Source organism: Stegostoma tigrinum, chromosome 3 (assembly GCF_030684315.1).
Source record: "Stegostoma tigrinum isolate sSteTig4 chromosome 3, sSteTig4.hap1, whole genome shotgun sequence".
Classification (NCBI taxonomy): Eukaryota; Metazoa; Chordata; class Chondrichthyes; order Orectolobiformes; family Stegostomatidae; genus Stegostoma; species Stegostoma tigrinum.
Genome location: NC_081356.1, coordinates 96,648,901 through 96,668,339, shown reverse-complemented (window position 1 = coordinate 96,668,339; position 19,439 = coordinate 96,648,901).

Here is a 19,439-nt window from a genome sequence, read left to right as displayed (position 1 = left end):
ATTGGCTGAATGGCCGTTTTCTGCACTGTAGTGGTTAAAAAGGGGACAGACTCTCCTCGAGTTAGAGTCATATCTTGCACAGATTTGTGTACATTTGTGGTTGCTGGAGGTCAGTTGTCTCAGCTCCAGGACATCTCTTCAGGAGATCCTCAGAGGGATGTCCTTTGCCCAACGACCTTCAGCTGCTTCATCAATGAAAATCTCTCCATCATAAGGCTAGAAATGGAGATGCTCACTGATGATTGCACGATATTCAGCACCACTCATAACTCCTCAAATACTGAAGCAGTCCCCATTCAAATCCAACAAGATCTGGACAATATTCAGGCTTCGGATAAGAAATGTCAAGTACCATTCGCACCACACAAATGCCAGGCAATTACCATCTCCAATAAAAAAACAATCAAACTACCACCCTTTGACATCCATTGATCTTATCATCCTTGAAATGCCCACTATTGCTATCTTGGGCATTTCATTAATGAGAAACTCAGTTGAACTCACCATATGAAGACAATGGCTCCAAAAGCAGGTCAGAAGCTAAGAATAATGCAACGAGCAACTCATCTCCTCACTCGCCAAAGCTTGTCCACCAGCTACAAGGCACAAGTCAAGAGTGTGATGTAATACTTCCTATTCTCCTGGACCAGTGCAGCAACACTAGGATCCAGTCTGCAACCTCGTGTTACCAACACTCACAAAGCTTGACACCATTCAGGACAAAGCAGCCTACTTAATAGCCATCATGTCTTAAAGCGTCCACTCCCTCCACTGCCAACATTCAGTAACAGCAGTGTATACTATCCTTAAAATGTACTGCAAAAACTCATTAAAGATTTTTAGAGAGCACCTTTCAAATCCACGATTAATTTCAATGTAGAAACACAAGTGCAGCAGATACATGGGAACACCATGACCTGCAAGTTCTTCTCCAAGCCAGTCACCATCTTGATTTGGAAATACAGCACTGTTCCTTCAAAATCTTGGAATTTCCTCCCTGATGATAATGTTTGTCTATAGCACGTGGACTACACTGGTTCAAGAGAGGAGTTCACCAGCACTTTCTCAAGGGTAACTAGAAACAGGCAATAAGTGCCTCAGATACAGACACCTCAGCAAGTTCTTTATCAAGATTAGAGCTGGGAGTGCACTCTGGTGACCACATTATTGCAATGTCTCTGCAGCTAGTCAAGGGTAAAGCATGCTAGGTTACCGGCACTCGGATAATAGTCAGAGACCAAGTACCTGCTCAGGCCCAGGAAAAACAGGATCTAATGGTGTCAGCCATAAAAGGTTTTCATCAAAATGTACAAAGCATCCTCTTAACAGGAGCTAGGTTTGTCAGAAGCACTTGGAAACTGGGAAAAATGTTAATACCATTTGTACCTTTCTGCCTTTAGCATGTATCTGGCTACTGCCATAGACAAAGGGGCAGCTGCTATGAAGATCCAGGTTCAGCAGAATGCTTATTGGTTGCCGAAGATGCATACAGATCTGCATTTTATCATTTTAGCTATTTAGCTCATCACTATTGGCGAGACAATAGAGTGACAAGGGAAAAAATAAAACAGAAGTTGCTGGAAAATCTCAGCAGGTCTGGCAGCATCTGTAAAGAAAAGAATCAGAGTTAACATTTCAGGTCTGGTAACCTTTCCTCAGAACTGGGACACTGACTTCTGTCCAGGTGACACTTGTTTACAAAGAGACAAGATTTTGCCAATAGACACACAGCTCAAAGAGGAAACTTGTGCAGACCCCACAACAAGCTCCTTTTAGAAAACATTAGAAGTGTTCTCCAATTTGGTCCCAGCAGCAGCCCTCAACTCTGTGAGAGTTCAAACTAAGCAGGGTGAACATGCAGCTGGCCAGAAGACAAAACGTCTGAAAACAAACCTTCCAGCTCAGCGAGCAAACTTACATCCAGAACCTCAACCTGATCTACAAATCTTCTCAAAACTCGCTACACTATCAACACGTCTGCACCCTCTAGCTAGAAATGCCTCTGGGCTCACATGCCCAAAACTCCTATATGTTACACCTTTCATTCTTCTATACTGTCATCAGTGCAGTGCTGACTAATTTAAACTTTGCTCATAGAACAATTCCCCCAGACCAGGGAGCATTCTAGTGAACCTTCTATGAACTGTTGACCGATATGGTCTCACCAGACCTTGTACAGTTGCAGTATACTTTTTACTTCTGCAGCAGAGACATGAAAACATGGAAATATATAGCTGTACCTTCAAAATCTTGAAATTTCCTCCCTAATGGCATTGTAGGTTGACCTATAGCTCATGGACTGCACTGGTTCTTCTACTCCAAGTCCGCATGAAATAAGGGCTAATATTCCATTGGCCTTTCCACTCCATCTGCGAGTTAGCTTTCTGTGTTTCGTGTTCAAGTACCCTCAAGTCCCTTTGTAATGAAGCTTTTAGCAGTTTCTCTCCATTTAAATAATATGACATTCCTTTGGTTTTCCTTCCAAAATGAACAACTTTATTTGAAATGAATTACTCCAAAATGGCAGCGAAAGTAAAGTTAAGGTGTGTTCAGATTCCTGAGTTCGTCTGCTCCAGGCTGGCCACATCCTTCTCTTTCTCTCCTTTCTCACATATTTCTTTTATCTTTTATTCATCTTCTGAATCTGTGGAAGCCAGATCAGTGCTTGGCAGATCATCGGCTGTGACAGTGGCAGTGCCCAGACCAGGGACTCCTGGCAATGGTAGGCCCGAAACGTGGAGTGGTGCACTTGACAAGATGTCACCTGCAGCAGTTCTTGGCAGTTCACTGGCTCTTGGCTGTGGTAGGCCTGAAACATGGAAACTCCTTGAGACCTATTACACATTGCAGAGACCTTGCAGAATCTCTGGAACTGTTTTTGAAGATCCTTGTACAGAAGGTGAACTCGATTTATGTCATGTCTTTTTATTCCTTTCGTAACTCAAAATGGCGCCGGATTGTGCAAACAAAACATTCTGCATTGTATCTTTCTGAATGTATGTGGCAATAAACAATTCACAAATTCACATTTTCTTACATTATACACCGTTTACCAACATTTTACCAACTTAATCTATTGTTATTACTCTGTAAACTGCTTATGCTTCCCTCACAACTTGCCTTTTCACCTATTTTTATGTTATATTCTATCATGGTTGTCCCAAGACATACTAATTCAAAAGCACCTCACTCCTCTAGAATGATGTGGTCAAGAGTGTTTGAGGCCTGGAATTTTAATTGACTTAGTGGGCCAATGTGTCATGGTAGGCTGATGTCACATACATCATTTTGTGATGACAGATGTCTCTTACCTGTACTAGGTAAGTATTTGTTTAATGTTATTGCCCTTCATAGGGTTTCACATCATAAAGTACTTGAGCCCCTCCCTCAAGACTGAAGCACTTACACCAATCATTTTGGATGTGGTTGCAGCTATTCCCAGCTCCGTTGTGTACTTGCTTTCTAGATGAGGATGGAAGGCAACAGTGGTCATGCTTCATTGAACGAATCACAGAATCAACATCTACTTGACTCCAACCCCTACATTTTCATATTCCTTTCTTGGGAATTACCACTGCACCCTCCCCCACCACCACCCAGTTCACTACATGACCTTTGATCTTTCCCATGTTCCCACCCTATATTTATTTAACTGCTCATTTCCCCCATTTTATCCCCAGCTGGCATTCTGCATGGTTACATCAGATATTGTAATACACTGTCCTCCCACTGATGCAAGGGTGACCCCACCCTGCAAAATTAACCTTTGCCTCCCCATGTTCTATTATTCCTTCCCTCACAAGCTGAGGCACTCTCCTTCATCATATTTATCCCTTCTACATCCTGGTATGCTATCTCCAATCATCACAACAGAATCCCTAGTTTCCCTACCACAAGACAGGTCTGTGATAACCACTAAACCACATGTTCTGAGGAAGGCTCATAGGACCTGAAACATTAACTCTGATTTCTCTTCATAAAAGCTGCCAGACCTGCTGAGCTTTTCCAGCAACTTCTGTTTTTGTTCCAGATAACCACACCTTGATTTCCATTGAGCTGACTCCCAAAATTGACCATGAACCATCTCCTAACTGACTTGGATGGACAGTCACAATTGGTGAGTGACCAGAAGGTGATTTTGAGGAGGATGAGACACTGGTCATAGAAGCAATAACATATAACTCTAAAGAATGAAGAAAAATGGATGCCAAATTAAGCAAATGGCAAATTGGTAGAGTGATCAAAATCATTGCCAAAGAAGTAGGTGACAAGGAGAGTCTGAAAGGAGGAGAGTAAGATGGACAGGCAGTAGGATGTCAGGAGAAAACCCCAAAAGATAAAAAATGTGGAAAGTTAAAAATACAATTGCCATTGGTTGGACAATGGGGAGAAAAGGAACTACAAGGGCTGGGAAACTGAAGATCATTGAGTTATGGGGCAAGGATTGAAGGGTTGGAGAACATTGTAGAGTCGAAGTGAAAAGACCATGAAAAAAATTAAAAAGCAGAAAGGTCATTTCAACAGAGAGACTGAGAATCAGTGTAGGTCAGGAAGGAGTGGTCAGGTAATGGTTAAGTAGGACAATGTAAAGATCACTATATCAACAGGCTTAAAAGAAACAGATGAACTGAAGTTTATGGACTAGGGAAGATGAGACACTGGCAATAGAAACAGTAAAGTATAATCTACAGTGCCAGTGACACATGCAAGAATGGGCCTTCACTATTTGATGGGCAAAAGGAGCAGAGGAGACAGCCAATGTTAAAGAGGTGGTAGTAAGTGGTAATTTTGTTATGGATGGAAACTGACAATTAGAAACACAGAATAGTGATTGTGTTAACAATTTAGCCAATGAAAGTGGTTAGGAAGGGAGAAAAGGTGCTGGCTAAGATTCTGGGTTTGTAACAAGGAGGTAGTAAATTACTATTGCAATCTTTCAACGTTTAGCTGGAGGATGATATGTCTTTTCTAGAACTAGCTATCAAACAAGCAGACAGGGAGTGAAGGTAAATTTTAATTTATGCAGTGATCACATTTGAAGCTCCAAGGCTAAGGCAGTATCATGTTAAAAAATGTTATTTTACATTGTGACATTTAAAGCTTTTCAGATAATAAAATAAGTGCCAGCAAGCTTGTTTTCGACATATTTTTGTTGATTTGTATAGGCAATACATTGTCTGATAGTTATAAGAAAACCAGATGATGGAACATTCTATAAATTGGATTTTCTATGATGAGAAATATTAATTTATTGTATGAGCAGAATATGAACCACTGGGTCAATGTTACATATTCAGCATTATTACAAAGTTACTTTCACGAAAGGTTAATGTACAGTATTAACATAACTGGTATTTGCGTCTCACTTCTAAAATTTGAGAAAACTGTATGGACGATTTGAAGAAATAACTTCTGTTAAACTTGAAAAAAGTAATTTAATTGACCTGATGATCTTAATTTTGAGCCAGTGGTTTCTTTATGTTATGGAGATTTGTTCAGATTTTCTTTCAGGATTTGGCGGTACTATGATGAAATTATTGCAACAAAGAGAAAAAGAAGATTCCTATCCTTCAGTAGTTGGTTTTGAGGCTGGGACCTGGGACAATGTAGGGCAAGCCACTTTAGGATGGTGCCCCAGTGCATTCCAATCTCAGTGGGTGGTAAGGACTTGGCGGCTGGCTGTTTAGAAGTGTGCAACTTATTAAGATGATTACTGACCTCATTAAATTGGATTTTGTGAGCTTGCTGGTATTTTACCAATGGGAAGCAGAGCTCTGCCATGTGTAGACACTGCTTTGCAATGGAAGTCATGCTGTAGCATGAGCTAGAGCAGCTCATGATTGTGGGAGGGTACACATACAGCCTAAATTGATCCACCAAGAGTGGCTTCCGTCTTGCTTTGAGGGATCACCTTTTAAATTTGTAATTTAAAGCATGTCTCTGATGGCATCTCCATATTAAAGTTGATGGGTGACTTCAGCAATGCTGGCCCATTGATTTGATGGTAAGCAGGGAGGTGTGCAATTTATGAAACCACCTCTGGAACAGTTAGATTGTCAATTGCTTTGACTGTGTATTCAGTCTTGGGATACCCACTTGGTGCAGCCGTTAGTGTCCTGAAACTCACAGGGAAATCAAGTCCAAGTAATTTGGTTTTCATATTCTTCGTGAGAATGCTATAGCCAAAATGTTAAGCGAGAAGTTAAGAAATACATATTTTCATAACACATTATTGAAACAGTGAACTTACATTGGACACCTCTTCATATTTGGTTAATGTTAATGTAACTGTCTGCCAATGCCAGCTAAAAATAGCATTGGCATTTGTGGTATGAGAACACTTGGCAGGAAATCAAATTATAGCAGCAACCTTATAATGCTGCCTTTCTTGATTTCAGCCACTGATTTCTGCTGTCCAGTCCACTAAAGACACCAAAGAACTGTCTGTACTTTTTGACTTTGTAGTGCATACGTCAGCATCATCTCATCAGATTCCCTTGGAATCTGTCCAAGCATATGATCTGTTACAGTAACTGCAGTAATGTTAATGCAAGCTCCGAGACACCTTTGCTGTCGCTGAGCTGTAAGCTAAGCAGCATTGATCCTTCATAGCATCAGCATTTCAATAAAAAACATCCTTTATCCTGAAAATAAGCTCGCTGAAGCTATGCCCATGATAAATCTTTCTTGTGGCCTTCTCTTGTGTCAAAGTTTCTTGAAGGATATGCAATTCTTTATCAGTGCTTTAAATAATAATGCAGCTTTTGAAACACTAATGTTCCCCAGAAGCCTTTCCGCTTCAAGCGTTCCTATGCCAGCATTCCATAAGGCTTTTAAGTGCTTTGTATCCGATGTGCAATTTAACCATAAGCTTATAGTAGCTTTTCATGCACCATGTTGTAGATAATAGCCTTGTTGATAGTTTTGCTTCTGGATGAAGCATCTCATCAATCCTTGGGTCTTAACAGTAATGAACAATCATCATTCCTACTCTATCTGAGGCCTGGGTAATAAGCATGGTCTGGAGGGACTAAGGAACAAAGGAAATGTCAATTGTGTTTGGTTTACTCTAAACAGATACACAATCAGCTTCGAGTTTCTAATCTATTGAAGCACTCTTGCTGAATTTAAAACATGTCTTCATTCTTATGTTTGCCTTTAGATGATCGTTTGTCAAACTCAAATTTTCCTGTAGCCTGGATCACAAAATGGATCAACTTTAACACTTATACATAATTAATAAGTCATATATAGATAACAACTATCTAGTAATACTGACCAAATTCATATGAACAATTAGGAATTAAATAATTAGAAATGGATAAACTTTAGCACTTATACACAATTAATAAGTCATTTATAAACAACAACTATGCAGTAATACTGATCAAATTCAAACTAACAATTAGGAATTAAATAATTACTTATAAAAGTAAGACAAAATCCTAATAAATGTCTGCCAACTGGAAAAATAGCAGACATTGTACCTGCTCTTAAAAAACAGGATGGAGTTTAAACCAGTGCCAATGTTTTGGATGCATTGATCAGTTTATATATTAAAAATATTCTACCCAAGTATTCTTGTCAGTGAGGCAGAAAAAGGGACACAGAATTCAGTTTGTGGTTCAACTCGATTTTATTTACAAAATATCCCTTATTAAAAACACCATATGAGCATTTCCCAAATTCCCACAATATTTGTTCTCTATCTAGTTCTATCCATCTGAGGAATGATCCATGTGTTCACACTGAGCCATAGAAATCTCCTTCCTCTCTAACGTAAGGCTGGCTCTCTTCCATTAAGGTGGGTTTCTCAGATCAGGATGGATCTTCTCCTTGGGTCTTCACATGGACTTCCGCTGGGAGTCTTACTGCGAGTTTTCAATGAGGGGGCGGCTTCCAAGTGTGCATTCTCATTCCCCCTCTTTCGACCACAGCGCCCCACCCCCCAATCCTGGACTTTCCAGAATCTTCAGCAGCTGTTGGCCAGTGGGGTAATGAGCTGGGTTCCAAAGCATTGCACTAATATTGGTCACTGTTACCATGCCAGGAGGTGTAAAGTGTGCACCCTCAGGACTTGACAGGGAATCAAGGTGTCAAAAAGCCTGATCGATACTTCTTCAAATGCACAACTCTAGGGCTGATTGTGACTGCTTCCTCCTGAAACTTTGTGACCTCTTTAATCTTGGTTTCCACCATTCTCAATAGCCAGTAGCTCCTGGCTGTTATTTACTTAGTTTGCTGATCTTCTATCAGGCCTGAGTTCTCTGATCATGTGTCAATTTATAATGTCCTATTTTGGGCCCATGTTCTCATGACCACACCAGGTGTCCATACAACCAAGATGGATCTCCTACTCAACATCCTGAATGCAATGAAGGAAGACAAACCTACCAGCTAGGTAGCCGCATAGTCTTTGGAACAATGGGCTAAATCTTAAGCTTTTTAGCTAAGTGTAAGTTGCGTTGAGGTTTTTTGGAGGGATTCTTGCAGTGAAATTTCTCACTGCATTTAACAAAATGTGCCTCATTAACTACTTTCACTGCCCATGACATCCCCCATGTCTGAGTCTGTCTCACCACATGCCATTCTGGAACAACTCACCATTCAGCTGATAATCTGTTCGAAGAATCATAGAATCCATCGAATCATAGAATTCCTACAATGTGGAGACAAGTCTACACCAACACTCAGAGCATCCCACCCAGGCCCATTCCTCTAATCTATACATCCCTGAACACAATGGGCAATTTAGCATGGTCAATCCATCCAACCAGCACATCTTTGGACTGTGGCAACAAACCCGAGCACCTGGAGGAAACCCACGCAGACGTGGGGAGAATGTGCAAACTCCACACAGACGGTTGCCCGAGGATGAAATCGAACCCAAGTCCCTGGTGCTATGAGGCAGCATTTACCTTACACTTGCACCATTTTTAAAAGCCTGTTGTTTACCTTGACAAGCACTACCACACCGAGCTGCACTGCATGGTTTTTAACATTCGTTCTGTATGTGGCATAAAAGAGAAACTGTCGCTCTTGTTTTGTGGACAGATACCTGTGTCTTGCTGAACAAAGGCTGTAAATATGGGATACCCATGCTCCAGGCCCTGACAGGACTTGGGCTGCTTTTAGCGCAGCCAATCCATTTTCAGCCACTCACTGTCCCCATTATCAGCTTTTCTCCTTTGCTGGCTTACTATCAAGCATCCCTTTGTCTGCCTAGCTTTCTTCCTCTCTCTCTCTGGGCTCTGTCTCCAGCCATCCACTCGCTCCTACCCTCCCATCCACCCAAAGCTAATAACATACATCATTTTTCCAGCTACTGTCAGTTCTGAAGAAGCATCACAGGATTCAAAGTGTTACTTCTGTTTTTTTCCAACCACAGATGCTGCTAGACCTCTTGAGTTCCTCCAACATTTTTTTGTTTTTGATTCAGTGCTGTAAGCCTGCTATCTTTGGTAGTGCAAGAAGGCAAGGTAAAGCAATGCAAGACAGAGGTGCTAGGAGCATCCAAGTGAAGTTAGAATGACTGAGTGTTATAGGAGCAAGTAGAGATGCATCCTGATCCAGTCCATGAGGTGGGTTCATGCCCTTGAATACAAAGTGCCCTTGCAGCAGACTTACAATGATAGCTATTGAAGGTTTCCTCAGAGTACAACAGGGCCTCGATCAGACAGGTCAATGGGCTGAGGAGTGGCAGATGGAGTTTAATTTCAATACATGAGAAGTGCTTCATTTGGAAAGGCAAATCAGGTAGAACTTATATACTTAATGGTAAGATTCTGGGGAATGTTGCTGAACAAAGACACCTTGGAGTGCTGAGTGCATAATTCCTTGAAAATAGAGTTAGAGGTAGATGTGATAGTGAATAAGGCATTTGGTACACTTGTCCCTATTGGTGAGCTCTTTGAGTATAGGAGTTGGGATGTCAGGTTGTAACTGTACAGGATATTGGTTAGGCTACCTTTGTGCAGCAATGTGCAAAACTGCAATGTTAAAAAATATAAATTGGCAATAAGAGTTAACAAAAACATGATCTTTACAAAATCAAAGAATGTAACAATTCATTGATCAAGCTTGATTCTGCCAATCCATCAGAAATTGGGTGATCAGACAATTAGAAAGTTACACATGCGCTCAGAACTAGACTTTCTTCCAACATCAGTTGGTAGGTGATAGAAATCTGCAAATGGGTGAGATGCTTTCTGAAAGTAGACATGAATTTTTGCAAATCAGCTCCTGGTACATCAATATACCATGATGACATTTGAGTCTTGTGCCTTCCTGTTGTAGCCTATGCAGTAGCTTAATTTGTGGCAGTAGTTTCTTACTAGAAACATGTGATAAGTAAAAATCCAAATTGTATTGTTTATTCAGCAGGATGAGCAGGCTAAATGGAATCTCTACGCCTCTTTGCATTCATATACCTTTTGCTTACTGTTCATCAATAATGCCCAACAAGTGCAAAATGTACTTGCATAATAGATAAACTTTCAGTTATGATTGATTCAGGCAGATTATGTTTCCTGAAACTATTATGATTCTAGTAAATTGAACAAGCAAACAACCTTGTAAAACAAAGTACTTTTGCTAGTTTTCAAGTAACCGATGTGTCTTCTTTCAACCAGTGTTTATTTCTGAACTATGCAATTTAAAGAATGCCTATTTAATTGTAATTAAGCACAGGCGTATATTGGAAGAGTTTCTGATATTTTGACAGATAACCAAAAATTGTTCCTGAACTTTGCAGTTGAATCTGTTTGAAGTGTCTTCTCTTCTGAATGATATGGGAAGCTTTTTCCTATGCAGTTCCCTAATCTCCCAAAAGACCTCCAGTTTGATTGTTATGGATGGAGTTCAGCGAGCTCCTTTATTTGGTTTACACACTTGCATTACAGGTTAGGTTTGATGACATTGCAATCCAGGGTGGGTCTTTAACCACCCTGTGGCACTTACAGAGAAATCAGGTGGACTGCCTTTGGGCTAGGCATGGATGTGTAATATTTTCCAATTTGCACATAAAATCAACACCTTACGGTTAGAACTTCATGCCAAAAGACAAATTCATAAAAATGCCTGCCTTGATAGTAACATTGATAAACTGTTTGAGTAACAATGGCAAATGCAAGTAGCCAACCATACATGAACATATTACACATTACAACACAGAAACAGGCCATTTCCCCTGATTGCCCCATGTAGTTTTTGTTTGATATGCTTCTCACTTTACTTCATTTAATTCCCTATTAATATATCCTTTTATTCCGTGCTCCATCTTAGAGACATTTATATCATAGAAAAAAGTCATATGGCTCATCAAGCCCTTGCCAGGCATCTGCAGGGCAATCCAGTCAGCCCTCTTTCTCTACTCAATCCCTACAAGTTTATTTCATTAAAGGCTGATCCAATTTCTCTTCAAAATCATTGATTGTTTCTGCTTCCACTTGAGTTGCTAGTTCCGAGTCATTGCCATTTGCTGCATAAAATATGTCCTTCATCATATTCACTCCCCTGCATCTGTTGCTCAACATCCTGTCCAATGCTACTGTTTGTACCAACATCTAATGGGAAGAAACTTTTCTTGCCTGCCTTATTCAACTCTGTCTTAAATGTACACACTTCTATCAAATCTTGCCCCATTCACTTTTGCTTCTGGAGAGTAACTCCAGTCTTTCTAAACTAAACATTGTAGTTAATTCCTCATCTCTGAAACCATTCTGGGAAATTTCCTTTGCATACTCTGAAGAACCGTGATATCTCTCCCAAAGACCAGAACTAGATGCAATACATCAGTTGGGGCCTAAAAACAGAGCATTATAAAGGTTCAACACAACTTCCCTGCTTTTGAACTCAATGGACAGAATTTAACACCCTCCATTGTCAAGTGTTTGTGGGGGTATGGGAGGGGAACATTTACTCAAATCTGAGAGTTTAAAGCTAGGACTGCTCCACCTTCTTGCATCCATCTTGATAAAATCCATAGCACAGCCAGCCTTGATTCTTTACGGTTATATTTACCTCGTTGAAATCCTAGGGAAAAGTTCCTAAGCTGTGCCCATGCTAAATACATCTCATAAAGTTTCTCTGACAACAGTTAAAGACTACAAATCCATCCTTCAGATCACCCTTCCCCTCCTGGCTTGCAAAGCATTGATATTTTTCAACTGCTCAGCTCTATTTGTTGTTTTATTCTCTTCAGGTCCTTGAAGACTTTGAAAAAGTTCCATGGGGAGTGTTCTACTACATATTCTTGTGCATGCTCCACTATTGATAGCAGTGCTTTTGGCCATCTTAGTTCACAGCTGCGTAACTCCTTCCCTAGATTTATCTCTGTTTCTAACACTTTAAATTCTACCATGTTTGTCAGAAGTATTTGGTCATATCTTTTAACATCACTTTATCTAGATTAGTATCAAAACTTACCTTGATAATGGTCCTGTGAAGTCCTTTTAGATGCTTTATCATATTAACAGTTCTACCTAAAGATACAGAGTGCTAAATTTTCTGTCTTAGTAGTAGGAACAGCCTCCTAGGCTATTGAACAGCCTACCAATTTTTAGTTACCATTCCATTTCTAAATTTTTCACTTCAAAACAAGCAAAAGTAATAGTGACATGAGGAAATGATTTTCACAAAAGGTTCAAACCATTTCCTGGGTACTTCAGTGGGAAGAATATTACTTGTGGTGAAAAATCATTTTGCTGAGCCATAAAAACCTGTCTCATGTAGTTCACAAGGACCAATTTCGCTCCATATTGTTGTTGCATTGTTTGATATCTGGTGTAAAAAATATGATTTCCGCCACTTACATTTCATAAATGGGTTAACCTGTTGAGAAAAATGCTTATCAAACAACAGTGAATATGTTGAGCAGTTTTTATCATATTTAATACTTACACAATGATGTCTCCACATGAATCAGGTTACTCACAACTTGTTTCACCTACAAATTATGTAGGAAGCTAAAATGAAACATAACTGCCATCGCAATGATTTTCTGACAGAGACGTAGACTAAGATCTGATATAAGTTAATTAATTTACAGCTCGCTCCAGCTGAAAATATCATGCTGTTGGTACAAATCTAAAGTGCTACTAGATTTAATTGTCCTAGTCCTCATTAATAGTTGGCTGTTTGTTTTCTCCTCAGTGGTACAGAAGTTTTTTGATCATGTTAAATGTGTGAACATTTTGGACAATACAGAACAAAGCAGCCTACCTGACTAGCAACATATCCACATTCATTCTCTCTAACACTGACCCCACTAGCAGCACTGTATACCATTTACAAGATGCATTGCAAAAAATCACCAAAACTTTTCAGACTGCACCTTCCAATCTCAAAAGTACTACCATCTATAAGGATAAGGACAGCAGACACATGAGTACACCACCACCATCAAGTTCCTCACCAATCCACTGGCCATGTTGACTTGGAAATATATCACTGATCTTTAATTTGTGACTGTGTAAAAATCCTGGAACTCCCTTCTTAATACTATAATAAATGGACTACAATAGCTCAAGAAGGCAACTTGCCACTAACGTCTCAAAGACATTTGGGAAGGGCAACAAATGCAGGCCAAGTCAGTGAAGCCTACATCCATGAATTCATGGAGAAATTGCTGAAAATATGTTCCTTTACATATTTTCTACATGAAAGTCTGATCTACATTCTTATTTGTTTATTAGACTTATTAGTTGACCTCTAGTCTGGGAAAACAACATTTTAGTTACAACATAAAAGTTCTGAAGAAAAATCATACTAGCACTATTGCCTCACAGCGCCAGGGACCCGGGATCGATTCCAGCCTTGGGCGACTGTCTGTGTGGAGTTTGCACATTCTCCCTGTGTCTGTGTGGGTTTCCTCCAGGTGCTCCAGTTTCCTCCCACAGTCCAAAGATGTGCAGGTTAGGTGGATTGGCCATGCTAAATTGCACATAGTGTTCAGAGGTGTGGTAGGTTAGGTGGGTTATAGGGGGATGAGTCTGGGTAGAATGCTCTGAGGTTCAGTGTGGACTTGTTGGGCCGTAGGGCCTGTTTCCACGCTTAGGAATTCTATGATTTTAGACTCAAAATTTGTTTATTTCTCCACAAATGCTGCCAGACATGCTGAGTTTTTCCAGCATATTCTGTTTTTGTATTTTGATTTGATTTGATTTATTATTGTCGCATCTGCCTAAGTACAGTGAAAGACCTTATATTGTGTCCAGTGCATGCAGATCAGGCCATACAAAGTGCAAAAGGGTAATAGAACAGACCGAGGATTGTAATGTTACAGCTGCAGAGAAGGTACATATAGAGCGCGAACAATATTGAATTTAAAATTTGAGGGTCTATTCAGAAGCCTAATAACAGTGGGGAAAAAGCTGTTCTTTATTCTGCTGCCTCATGTGTTTAAGCTTTTGAATCTTCTGCCTAACGGAAGAGGTTAGAAGACATTATAACTGGGCTGGGAGGAGTCTTTGATTATGTTGGCTGCCTTTCTGAGGCAGCAAAAAGTGCAGAATGTGCCAATAGACAGAAGGTTGGCTTATGCGATGAACCGGGCCATATTTGGTTACCTTGCTTCATGACATTCTGTCCACCCAAGTGTATTTTCGAATTGCCCCATCATTCAGTAAAGAAGGTGGCCAGGAAGGTAAAATTATGCAAAGTCCAAACTCAGATAACCCATAAATATATCATCATCGTCATGATGATGATCATCATCATTGGCAATCCCTTGCAGATAAGGATGACTGTGTACCACTGTTGGTGGATGTACAGACTAATACAGTTCCACAAACTCACACTTGGAGCAAAAGGTGGTCACGGGAATGGGCCGATGTGGCAGCACGCTCCTTATGCTGATTTCACCTGCTTCCGCATTTTCCCAATGGCAAGTCTCAAGGTGCTTGATGTCTTACTGAATGCTCCTCCTCCACTGTGGGTGTTCTAAGACCAGTGATTTCCAGTTGTCAGTGGGAATACCCAATGAGGACATTGTGGAAATGTTTCCACCATCCATCTGGGGTTCTCCTGCCATTTCGGAGCTGGGAGTAGAACAACTGCTTGAGGTGTCTTGTGTCAGTCATGTGGACCAATCAAGAGTGGTCAGTGCCTCATTACTCGCAGTGGTGTTGGTATGTCTGTCTTCCCAGTGGATTCGTAGGATCTTCCACAGGCAGCATTGGTGCCATTTGTCCAGCACCTTGAGGTGTCTGCTGTAGACAGTCCATGCCTCAGAGCCATGTAGGAGGGTGGGAACCACCACAGCTCCGCATACCATGACCTTGGTGTTGGATCTGATGGTGTTGTTCTTAAACGCCCCTTTCCTCAGGTGGCTGAAGGCTTCACTAGCACACTGGAGGTGATGCTAGATCTCTTTGTCAATAGCTGCTTTGGCCAACAGGACAGTACTGAGGTATTGGAAATGGCCAATGTTCTCTAAGGCCTCCCATAGACCTTGCTGATCGGGGGTTTGCTCCACAATGCCAATCCAAGTGGGTGGAAGACTTTTGTCTTACAGATATGAATACCTAGAGCCCATTTAACACACTTGCTACAAAGATTCTCTGTGCAGATGCTGCCAGACCTACAGAGTTTTTCCAGTAATTTCTGTTTTTGTTTGCGACTTCTAGCATCTGCAGTTCTTTCATTTATTTCAACAAACTTTCCAAGTGGGCTGATAACTGCTTTGAGCCTGAAGCAGTTTAAATGTGTCAGCCATGATTGTATGCCATGACAGAAGAGTAGTTGCATATTTGGAACACAGTGTATAGAGCATATATTTTGCCTATTCTCTCAAAGTAGTGATTAGCATAACCAACAATCGTTAGAGGGACTCAAAATCAGAAGGTCTGGCAGCATCTGTGAGAGAGAAACAGTTCATGTTTCGAGTGTGTATTGATTCTTTTGATATGACACATCATCAGAACAGTTCTGATGTAGATTAATATAGGACCCAAAACATTAACTCTCTTTCTCTCTCCATCGATACTTCCAGACTTCAGAATTTCTTCAGCATTTTCTATCTTTCTTTCAGATTTCCACCAAATGTGGTATTTTGATTCTATCCTTAAAGGGACAATTAGTGACTGCTGTACCAAATTTTCCCTGAAGTCTTTAGGTTCTTAGTGAGACTAGGACAAGCAGGAATACAGGAGCAAAATTGTTGGCTTCTCCCACTGCAATGTTTTCCTGAAAGATTGACCTGTCCTGCTCCTGGCTTAACCATTTAATTGGCTCAACATGAAGTGAATTTCCTGCCTTCTAAAATTGTAAGCTGCAATACATCGCTTTCTTTCTTTATTCATTCTTTCTTGGGATGTGGGTGTCACTGACTTGGCCAACATTTATTGCCCATTCAGAGTTGCTCTTGAGAAGGTGGTGGTGCCTTCCTGAACCACCCTGGTTCATTTGCCATGAGGGGACGAGTTCCAGGATTTTGGTCAAACAGGACTGAGAGAACAGTGATATACTTCTAAATCTGGATGCTGCCTGGCTTGGATAGGAACTTGTAAATGGTTGCGTTGGATCTTGTAGATAGTACACATTGCTGCTGTAAATCTTGAACCCCGGTGGGGTCTATCAATTTCGTGATCAGTCAATGAACACTCGCAGTCGGTCTGGCTATTTAAGACTTTACTCCTAATTTCATCATACGGCCGGGTACAGATCATCCGGAAAACACAGAAGTCGAGCACTTCTGTATTCCTCGGAAGAGCTGCACACACAACTTATAACAAAGACATTTTTATACTTTTCTTAAAGCAGGGTACATGGCGTGGTCACATAGCGTATTCAAACAATTACCAATCGATACATGATATTGGTTCATTGACAGTTACTTAATCCAATAATTTTAACTGGTAAACAACTTATGTCACAACATGTACGTAACTTTTTATCTCGCCACACAGCACTGCAACATTTTCAACCGAAGGTCAGTTAGAACGGTTAGTACTGCATTATCTTTTCATTACTGCATTATTTATGCAGCTCTAGCAGAATTTACAGTTCCCAGGCTAGAAACCATTTTGTTGTGCTTGCACCAGGAAGCCATCTTGTGTCTGACTCCAAGTTTCAGATTCTCACTGCCACCTGTCTCCAAGTTTCAGATTCTCACTGCCACAGAGTGTCAAAGGTGGGGGGAATGAATTTTTTATGGATGTTGTACCAATCAAGTGGGCTGCTTTATCTTCAATAGTGTCAAGCTTCTTGAGTGTCATTGGAGCTGCATTCATCCAGGAAAATAAGGAGTAGATGGTTGTCTGATTTTTGGGAATCAAGAGGTGAGTTACTCACTGCAGGATTCCTCATTTGAAGAAGTCATACTAGACTCAAAACTTTAATCTCTGTTTCCCTCTTCACAAATGGTGCCAGATCTGCTGAGTTGCCAGCATTCATTGTTTTCTGCTGGTAAGAAAATGTTTAATTATTTTCATTTGTTCACAACAAACGATCTATTAGCATTTTGACAGTTACTTTAGTTAATCCTAATTTGAGCAAATTAAATCTCTGCAACCGGTTTATGCAAAATTTCCAATAATTCCAAAAGATATTAATGAATAGTATTTTTATCATATTCAAGACAGATGATCAAGAATTTTATCAGAATAGGGATGAATGATTGAAAGGGATGTGCTCAGCATTTTGTTGCCCTTGTCCTTACTTCAAAGTTGCACAAAGGCATTTACCATGGATCTTTCACCAATTTTTCATTTACTATTTCATTGTCTATGCAAAGTGACATATTTTCTACAGTAAAAGTAATGAGCCAGATGTCTGTTCAATACCAAGCGAAGGCTTTGTCTCCTTGCTGACAGTCTTCAGCAGTCTGCTGCTTTGGGTGCCAAGATGTTAGTAAACATAAGATATTTTTTGACCTCAGAGAGACATCATACTGCTTGCTTGATCTAGCCAAGTCATTTTAGCCTGATGCAATATTAAACATCTCTTTGAAAATATATCAGTCATTTCAATGAAAATGGCAGATGACCTTTTTAAGACAAAAGTCATTAACTTTGAGGAATTTTTTTATGTGCCAGATATGAAATTATTTGAGAATTCGAGCATATTGAACCTGATGTAAACATGTACAGTTGTTTACTGCTTCGAAACAATGTTAACAAGACGTCCATCTGTAATTAATTCATTTTTAAAAATAAACAGAGATACCTAGGAAGTAATTGAATAAATGTCTGGCAAAAGCTAAAAGCAAACAGAAAATGCTGGAGAAACCTAGCAGTTTTAGCAGAATCTGTTCACAAAGAATCAGAGTTATGTTTAACATCCAGTGTAACTTTTGTTGGAAAAAGAAGCTTCTTCCGCTTTTCGATTCATATCGCACATCATTAATTTCTTTCAATGGCCCTTCATTCCAGACCCTTTGATAAAGTTCAATATTTTCCTACAACTGTCATTTTCTTCTTTGGGTCTAACTTTCTGTAGGTTTCAGTTGATCACAGCGCAGGGGAGGCAATAAAGAACCTGGGATCAAGGTGGTTGATAGGGTCAGCGGGGTATCTTCTTAAACAAGTGAAACTGAAAATTAAACAGAAGAAACATAGAAACATACAAGATGAGAGCAGGAATTGAGCCCTTTGACCCTGGACGGTCATTCATTATATCATCGACTAACCTGCTCCTGCTTTTGCCCCATATCCTTTGATCCCCTTAACCATAAATGTTATATCTAGCTCCTTCTTGAATCATACAATATTTTGGCCTCGACTGCTTTTTGTTGTAGAAAATTCTACTGGATCACCATTCTCTGGATGTTGAAATTTTGCCTCATTTCAGCCCTAAATGGTTAACCCTATATCCTTAAACTGTTACCCCTCATTCTGGATCCTCCTGTCATATGGAGCATCCTTCCTTCATAATCTGTCTAAACCTGTGAGGGTTTTGTATAGCTTGTTATTGCATTCCCCCCTCATTCTTCAGAACTCCAGTGAATATCCTAACCGGTGCAACCTCTCTTCATTTGCCAGTCATGCCATTGTAGGAATCAATTCAGAAAACCCTTGTTGCACCTCTACAGCAAGAACATCCTCCTCAGAGGAGAAGACCAAAAGTAAGGAGGATAAACTACAAGTGGATGAATTCATCTGACCTTTTGCCAATATATTTCCAGACTCTTATGGCAGTAGTGCAGGAAAATTCTGCAAATACTGGCTCAGGAGAGCAACTTGATTTGTTCTGTACTTCAGCTGAATTTCTTAGGGAATGCCTCAAACGCAACTTTGCAATGGGTCTGTAAGCAGAGAAGCATTCAAGACTTTAATATATTTTCCCCTTCGCTTCTTACAGCTTATAATATTTGACCTGGGTGGAAGTGTAATCTCTTGTGCATACATTTAAATATTGCTGCCTGTGCTATCTACTTGATAAATTATCAACACTTGACCTTAATGTTTCAAGGGCCTTATTGATTTTTGCAAAAAAGTTTC